The sequence below is a fragment of the Ostrea edulis genome, chromosome 5, assembly GCF_947568905.1.
Source record: "Ostrea edulis chromosome 5, xbOstEdul1.1, whole genome shotgun sequence".
In the NCBI taxonomy this organism is placed as follows: domain Eukaryota; kingdom Metazoa; phylum Mollusca; class Bivalvia; order Ostreida; family Ostreidae; genus Ostrea; species Ostrea edulis.
Window position 1 is genome coordinate 11,024,192 of NC_079168.1, and position 10,207 is coordinate 11,034,398.

Consider the following 10,207-nt stretch of genomic DNA (forward strand, 5'->3'; position numbering starts at 1 on the left):
GTCTTTTCGCAGTCCAAATACTCCAAAACCACACGATTTACAAATACAGTCACGAAGATTCAGAATAAGACCTACTTGTATCAGCCAATTAATTATGCTCTCTAAAGAATCGCATATTTTCACAAGATCTTTAAGTTTCATTCGCATATTTGTTTACATTGAACACATGTTGAACTGTCAAAGTCGTAAATATTCGCTTTGCGCAGAATCGGCGCGTGCGAAATTAACAACGGGTGCCATTTTGAAGAATCATGTAAATATCATTGTTTATTGATCGTATTTAAAATTCCAGTTAAAAACTATCGTTTAAAACGAAGTTTTTAACATGAAAAAATGTCAAGGAATTCAAATTTTTGGTCAAAACCCTGGAAAAAAACCCGCTTATTTTTCAAATATGGCAATCGCTAACGCGATTGCATATTATAAAGAAGACGCCTTCGTAATACTATAGTTTAGCGCGGTTTTTTTTTTGTTTTTTTTTGTTTTTTTTTAGGGACCGGCAAAGTAAATTCGTTCCGATAATTATATAAGTTCAAGAGCCAGATGGATGGAGGAAGGTGAAAAACCAAGCAAATATATCTGTAAATTATAATCTAGAAACTATGTAAGTAAACAAATTCCAAAATTAATACTAAATGATGGTACAGTCATAACAAACCAGTCGGAAATCTTGAACCCACGAAAACTTTCTGAAACATTGTACATGAAAAGGGATATATTTCAACAGAGTTGACATCAGCCGAAAGGAAGACGTTTACACAAAAAAAACCCACCAAAACATTCCATCTTAACATGCAACTGTATGATAGGAGAAACAGGTCCCATAACACGTGCTCTTATAATTACTGGTTTTCTCAATCTCTCATTCCTTAATTAGTCTCCTACCTGATTGTAAAACCGAAGGGGACTATAGCTCTCTCCTCCATCCGTCCGTCCGTCCCTCTTTCTGACTGTCAGTCTGTCCCATTGGTTTTCCAGACGTTTTTTCGTTATGCTTGCGAGGATTCTTTTGAAACTTGCAGTATAGTTTCAGAGAGGCAAACTACAGAAGTTCGAATTTCATAACGTTTGATCGACAGGTGTGAAAAAAATTAAGTTGTATATTGTTACGTTGTACATTCATCGGGATCGTGTTCCGATGAAAAGGCTGTAAAAGTAGTACATCTGAATGGAGGCAGTCGACGACACTCGGTCGCTAATTATGTGAATAGTTAGTTCATTAATTTAACATTTCAAACTCATTAATCGCAAAAGGAACATATCAATTAAAATATATATCAAATCTGTTAATCACACTAGCATTTTTTTTTTTTAGTGACGGTGAGCGAAGCAGTACTTAATTTATCGCATTTCTGCAATCAAATTCACGGGTAGGTCTATTCGAATTTGGCCTTTGAACAGTTGATAGTAAGTAGTATTACGTTTAAGTAATTAAAATGCAGATATGAATGTTATATCTGTGTTTTGTGTTCCATTTGCACGATTATTTCTCTCACGTACTTTTTGTTGTTCCAAAATCGGTAACCCGGATTTGACGTGAACTGCATCGGAAGTAGGCAAACGGTGATTCACAGGATGATGGAGTTCCGAGTTTTTATAATTATAGTTATCAAACCCAGATTTACTAGGTAACATATCGGATATATGCTACATGTTTGTCAATTGATTCTGATAATTATATACACATACTTCTGAATAAGATTATTTCATCCTTGATCAAAACTAACACGTGTCAACTGTAGGAACAACGAATCATTAAACTAATTCGATACTGGTAAACATGGTGACTAGGTACTCATGTTTTAAGCCACAGTTCAAGGTCAAACAACATCAAATGTACATTCTCTCGAATATCACAACCGTCGATTCTTGGGGAGCAGGTAGGGTACATGTATTGCTTACGCTATACTCTCAGAATGCTTGTTATTAGAATTTTTAGAAACAGTCGACAAGCCTTAGGTCGTTTCTCTTCAAAATAAAGATATTCGTGTTTGAGAAAAAATGGTTAATAACTTTTACTGGTTATAGAACGTATATTTTCACCGTACTCATTAGCAGGACAGCATGTCATGGTCCAAACACTGGACAGTGAAGCTGCTTGAGAACCGGATACATTCGCAAACTCTTAAGAAATTGGCGGACAAAACATTCCAAAAAAATCCCTTATATTGACGAAAACCATGCATTTGCACGTTTCCATGGTTTGCTAACAGGTCAGTGATCCGTATTGATCAATATGTGTGTCATGTCAGTGTACGCTTCTATAACTATTTCGCCAATAAACTCCAAAAACGCTTGCTACAAAGTTACTGCTTGCACCTTTAATATTGTTTCATAAGCTATAATAGAATCTTACTTGATCAGTAAATATCGTAAAATTGATTAAAAACCTACTTTCGTTTCTAAAAACTACCCCAGAATAGCAAAAATGAGAGTAAAGTGGTGGATCTAAGCCAGTCTTTTTTTTTTAAAATGACAACTTAAGATAATACGATATGAAGTAAATCCGTTGTTTATCGATGCTTGATTTTGATCTTACAGAAGTTACACGTTTTGATAATCATTGAATAAATACAATATGCCTGTTCGTTTCTTCAATCCGTGATTTTAGTGTTGAATCAGCCTTATAGAAATTTCCAGAACGAAGCGCCCAGAACGTAGCAACACCATAAAACCAGTCGCACATTCTCGGGCTTTTCCGGCAAGCCGAGAAGTTGCGATTGGTTTACAACATGATCAACATAAGATTGTGTAGGTGTTCAGTGTAAGTTGCATTTATGATAGTTTTGACAAGGCCCATATTTATCATTTTATGAAGGTTTATAATCATATTACTTATATACATCTAATTCAACGAGGGACACCTCCCCTCCCAAGATCAACGATCTGACACATTGCTGGATTTTTAATTACGATATTCATCTGATATTTTCCATATTCTTATTATTTTCCCGTGATTAAAGAAGTCACTATTACGACTTTTTGTAATATTTTATTAACAGTTACTGGTATGTATAAACACAAAAAAGTTTTTACTTTGGTAGAACATGTGTTGTGATGGTACATATCTTACTTTGGTAGAACATGTGTTGTGATGGTACATATTTACTTTGGTAGAACATGTGTTGTGATGGTACATATTTACTTTGGTAGAACATGTGTTGTGATGGTACATATTTTACTTTGGTAGAACATGTGTTGTGATGGTACATATCTTACTTTGGTAGAACATGTGTTGTGATGATTTTTACTTTGGTAGAACATGTGTTGTGATGGTACATATTTACTTTGGTAGAACATGTGTTGTGATGGTACATATTTACTTTGGTAGAACATGTGTTGTGATGGTACATATCTTACTTTGGTAGAACATGTGTTGTGATGGTACATATTTACTTTGGTAGAACATGTGTTGTGATGGTACATATTTACTTTGGTAGAACATGTGTTGTGATGGTACATATCTTACTTTGGTAGAACATGTGTTGTGATGGTACATATTTTACTTTGGTAGAACATGTGTTGTGATGGTACATATTTTACTTTGGTAGAACATGTGTTGTGATGGTACATATTTTACTTTGGTAGAACATGTGTTGTGATGGTACATATTTTACTTTGGTAGAACATGTGTTGTGATGGTACATATTTTACTTTGGTAGAACATGTGTTGTGATGGTACATATTTTACTTTGGTAGAACATGTGTTGTGATGGTACATATCTTACTTTGGTAGAACATGTGTTGTGATGATTTTTACTTTGGTAGAACATGTGTTGTGATGATACATATCTTGAAAGTAAGTAATAAGTGGAAAACTGTCCAATATGTCAAATATCGAATGGTCCGGGACTGTTCTGGGAAGTTCGCGTCTTATAACTATAAAGTTACATTTTACCGAAATTAGGTTGTACACTACTTGACAATATCCAAGAAATCAGGCCACTGTTTACAATATAGCAGTTTTTCTGTTTGCCATAATAAACTTCTACGTGAGAAGAAAAAAATTCTTGCTGTGGCCTTCAATTCGACATTTAGATATACCGACGATGTTTTGTCTATAACAATAATAACTTTCATTCATATGTCGATTTGATATATCCCTGTGAACTCGAAATAAAAGACACCACAGAGTCGTCCACTTCTGCTTCATACTTAGTAACTAGACATTAACAGCAAACTGACAACTCAACTGTATGACAAAAGAGATGATTTCAACTTCTCCATCGTCAACTTCCCATATCTATGTATCTATTATCACCTGCATATGGTGTTTATATATCTCGACTAATTCGATATGCAAGAGCCTGTTCTGGATATAGTCAGTTTTTAAATCGAGGCAAGCTACTGACAAACAAGTTGATGGTACAGGGGTTTCAACAGTCTCGATTGAAGTCAGCATTTCGCAAATTCTATGGTCGTTATAACGATCTAGTTCGTCGATACAAATTATCATTGAGTCAAATGCTGTCTGACGTGTTTCATACCGATTGCTAAGCCGTTCTTGGCACACTGGTTTTGACTACGGATAACTCCGTTTACCTGATCAGGATATAGGGATCACGGCGGGTGTGACCTGTCGACAGGGGATTCTTACTCATCCTAGGCACCTGATCCCACCTCTGGTGTGTCCAAGGGTCCGTGTTTGCCCAACTGTCTATTTTGTATAGGTTGTAGGGGTTATGAGATTGATCACTGTTCGTTATCTTCACCTTTCATTGATATAGTGCATTATGTTTTCGATTATTGCGTTTCACGAGAAGAAACGATGTGTATTCATAATTTTGCCCTTAAATTGTCACACTGGACAAAAAATACCAATATAAAAACATTGACAATACTGAGTTTCAAATTTTGAAATTATGAACGACCGTTCATTTTGTCTTTGTTCATCTATACGACATGACGGATTACAGTTGCATTTGTAAAATCATTATCTAATGTTCAATACGGAGAGAGATCATGTATAGTATTTTATTATGAATAACATAATAAGGATTAGACAGCAGGTAGTGCCTATATAAGCATTCTTCATTAAAATACAAGGTAAAGTTCACATAATGATGTGCATGAGAAATTACAATATACATGTATATAATATGATCATTTATGTTACATAAGGAACATTTAATTTGGAGTTCCAAGTGACTTCCTAATAGTCAAGTTTTATTTACTATATAAATGTATGATATCGATAAATATAAAATTTCTGATGCACGCAATTATAAAAAAAAATAATTCTTACATTCAATTGAATCAAAGATATCGTTCATTCAATTCATGTGCACAACAATTCAAACACGCACTATAAAAGTCCTTCCTCTACATGTATGTGATGTTACGCGTGTTAAATCGTGATTTCTCACGCATGCGCGGGGTTTCATCTAGTATAAATTGTAATTTCGTACTTAATTAAGTAGTCAATGTCATTAAATCAAATTAAAACACACCCACACGTACACTCCAAAAGTGACCATTTAACTTGAAGAATTGAAACTAATGAGCAATTTAATTTTCTCCGGCTAGCCATTACCTATATATATGGAGCAAAATCAAATAAATCCTAGGTAAAAAGCCTGACAATAAAATCAATTATTTTAATTGGAATATACCATATACATAGACAATGAACGGAGAAGTGGAAAATAGAAATTTATTCGTTTAAAATCTAAACAATAACACTGAAACACATTTGATAACTTTGATAGACGCACAGAAGTATCATGAATGGACTTGGTCATTCATTCTAGAAGCGACAAAACTTTTCTATTTCAGAATTAAGACAACTACATTATCTACTTCAACGAGGGATATTTGTTGACTAAACTGGTAACTAGAGGTGTACCATTGTTCGAATACTTCACAAACATGGGGGTGGGGTGTTGTGCAATTATTCTATATTTCACGTTTACCACGACAATGACTATTTCAAGCGTATAGAGAAAGCAACCGCTCTTCCTTAATTTACTCTCCTTTTTCGACAATAACTACGGTAAATCCATACGTCATCCAATCAGGACATTTGGATAATTAGGCATGACTCGGCAACATCCTGGTTATTGGGTTTAATTGGGCATGGCAGGGCATGCATGGCTGAATCGCCGTTTGGTCATACTTCGAAATGAAAATTGATTTGTACTTCTGACAAGGATTTAATCTATTCCTACACACCAACACGTATCTAAATAGGAGCACGTATCGTCATTAAATTTAGCATATAGACAATGTGATGCGTCGCCAGCATTATTACAGAACGTATCATTCCGAGATGGCATCATGCACTTTTCATGTACTTAGTTTGCTCAGTTCATTTCCGGTTGATATTAATTAAGAAGAGTGAAACAAAGATACTTCAACTCTCGTAAAGTTGATGTTTATTTCTTACGATAGATTTGATTAACAAGGATTTGAATTGCTGACAACCACTAACTTAGTTCATCTCCTAAGCAGCGCCCTCTATGATATAAAACACTTGCTTCTCTCCATCCCCTAATAGAAAATGTATATATCACAGAGTACTTCTTACATAGTATATATAATATAATATAATTTATAGTGATTTTTTTTATCTGAAAAAAAACCCACCCAAAACAACTGAAATACATCAGTATAAGGATAAATCTGTGATCATTTTCTCTTGGGGCCCAAGTCTTGTAAGCATGTACCGGAAGAAATTGTGGCTTCACTTTCGTTTATCTAAAATGTGTGTTTAATGAGAAAATAAATGAACTTTTTATTATCGATTTCGCGAGTTTTGAATACAGTCTATGATATGAGTTGTAAATTCTAAACTTGCACGTCCGTCACGTTTCGTGTTGAAATGTGCATGTATATATACAGTTGTGTCATTGATCGTCCATTTTTATACTAGAAGGTAATATTGGAGTAACGGAGTACAAACATCGATAAGCAGCACATCCAATGGAACTGCGACATCTTACAATCGATTCAAGTAAACTTGAAATCCTATTGTCAAATCGCCCTTCCACTAACTTAAAAAAGAAGCATGCTATGTGACTATAAAAACTAATCCGAAAGCAGTCCATAAAGGATTGCTAATTAAACGGAAATGACTGAAAACACCCAACCATATCTACGTCATTGGTAGCAAAGAACGGGGTGCGAACGACAGATGAATTTCCCATGTGATGACACTCACCTCCTCCATTACGTCGCTTGTTTCGTCCATGTCGATTAAGGTATATTTTGTGACAGAATTGTAGACTCGCCGAAAATCATCAAAGAGTGGTCAGGTTCTGAGAAAGCAGTCTTCAACGCAAATTATTGATCCTCCACCATCGATAAAAAAAACACACAGGTTTTTGAAGGCCTGCAAATTTCAGTCTACCTTGTAAATGCATTGTTCATCAAAGTGACAGAATGTAAAACTGCCTTAAAGTGAGCACCGCCATTAAAATTTTCAAACATCAATGGAGGAGATATTTACAAATCTTCATGCACATTGACGGTGTTGAACGAAAGAGATCAATATTTCAATCTATTTACTATTCGCTCGAAACAATGACTCGCGGGGGACTAGATAGTGGATGAACTTCTTTCATGCTTCGATTTTGCAGGAATCTTTCTCGATATCACACATTGGTTATGTATGTTGTATGACATTTCTCCTTCGGGGCATTTTCCGGCTGGCGTGAGAATAGAATTTCATGCTATATTCGCTGTAGTTTGGTATAGGGTAGGAATATTAATTATAGGAACACGAATTCTCTGATTATATGTGCCGATGTTATATGGGTTGTATGAGAAATTTATAGGATAATTAATTCAGTTTTATTGCTTACTAAGTACACTCACATCCACAGGTAGAACTTGCGGTGATGAAGATAATGTTATTCTTGGGTTTTTCAAATATCATTTGTACGGGATTTCCGATGATCATGTAATAAAATTAGATGACTAGAATGAATTGTTTTGATAGGGTGTGCGCTAATGGTAGAACACTTTTCAGAAACATTTTAGTCTATGAGAAATGAAAAAAAATTAAGCTATCTAAAAACTATGATTATAATTTTTGTCCGAAATGGAATAACTATAGTTAATTGTCAGAATACTTTTCTTTAGATACCAAGGGGTAGTCATAAGGGTATCATTTCTCCATAGATACCAAGGATAATTGTGACGGTGCTTTGTAGATAAAGAATAATTGTGACGTACTTTTCAACAGACACCACAGTTAAGGAGGTATACTACATCGTCAAAATGGCTGATTTACTTTTAAAATATGAATGGAAATATGCATATAAGCAATAGTTGTCTATTCATTTAAGATTATATTGCCTAGCTGAGTAGCACAGTAGGTTAAAGTGTCGACTGCTGAACTGTAGATCGCGGGTCCGAGTCCAGCAGATGTTTTAAATCTTTTTCAAATTGCTTTCTACAAAAACTGCATTTTTAACTAAATAAAGTAAATTTGAAAGTTTGCAATTTCAAAATATTGTTGTACACAACCTCCACATTTCATTCATATAAATTTCTCTGGTGTAGTATTCCTCCTTAATTGCATATGACGGTACTTTCTTATAAATACCAAAGGCTCATTGTGACAGTACCGTTCAATGAATACCAATCGTTACTGGAACAGTATACAATGTATGTCAACAGATACCATAATGATACACTTATACCCATGCACTAAACAGCTTGGATTACGATTTGTTAAAATATTACTTAGTTCTTGCAGTTCTCACTAACATTTTCAGTGGACAGCTACATGACATCAGCTTCTCCATCGTCAACCTCCAATATCTGTGTAGCAATATTCCATTATCACCTGCATATGGTGTTTATGTCTCTCAACTGATTCAATACGCGCGAGCATGTTCTGCGTTTGATCAATTTTTGAATCGAAGCAGGTCACTGACAAATAAGTTAATGTTACAAGGGTTTCAAAAGTCTCGTTTAAATCAGCATTTAACAAATTCTATGGCCGTTATAATCTAATTTTCAAATACAAGCTATGACTGAGTGGAATGCTGCCTGGCGTGTTTCATACCAATTATTAGGCCGTTCTTTAAATATTGATTTTACCTACGGATTACTCCTTTTATGTCGGTTTACTCCTCCTTGCCACCTGATCCGACCTTTGATATATCCAGGGATCCATGTTTGCCCTTGTCTTAAATTTGTATCTGTTACAGGATTTATGAGATTGGTCACTGCTTGTTAACTTCACTTGTTCATGTGTACGGAATCACAATCTTTGCTATGGAATTGTTTCTACATCTACACCGTCTTCATTTGAGCAACGTCAAAAGAAATATACCTTTCACTTTGTTTATTTTCTCTGTAGCAGGTGTGAAAAAGAAGGTCTGAATCAGTTTGGTACTCTTTAATGTCGCTCAAACTACTGATAATTAGCAATACTATCTAAGTACCTTAAAACTAATAATTAGCCATACTATCTAAGTACCTTAAAACCAATAAGCACCTTCCCTCTCTGCCATTTTCATATCAAGGCTCAGAGCAAATTCTTTACAGGTTGTCCAGATATTGTTCCTGACAAAGACAATAACCTACACTAGACAGTACATACTTTGGTACCATTTTCCCATAAACTTTGTACCATAGCATAAATGTTTGAAAACTCAATATGTTGCCCAAATCCAGCTTAGAGTTATTTTTGTTACTCAGATCGATCCAGAGGTATCGTGAATCAGATAATCTGGATAATTGGAATCAGAAAATGGGAAGAGCTTTTAATGGATGTTGATATCGGTTTCTTGGATCATATACTTAAAACACTTTTTTTTGCGATTGCTGTAGACAACATTGTTTCCTTTAGGACACCATAAAAATCGGCGGTGAACAGTTTTATGACAACTCTATCAGATTTACATGCATTTACGCATATCCTTCTAAACAATTAGATGATGGTTTTATAATTGGGGCTTCCTGTGAATTTTTTTTTATGATGGCGGAACAATTTGATACGTAACAGTTATGGAATGTGATAGAATAAATGTCAACGTTTGCCCCAGAGTCGTCGAGATGAATGGCTGCAATGTTTCTTTGATATACAAAAAGTGCTCTGTGAATTTTATTTGTGCTACAGATAAATTGTGCTTCTGAAATCATTGCAAAGAGCAAGTTCAATTGAAATTTTGTCTATCCCATAGTGTATGCCTAAGGGATGAATTGAAACGGCAAAATGATGTACAGAAATTGATTTTAAAGAAAAATAATGAAA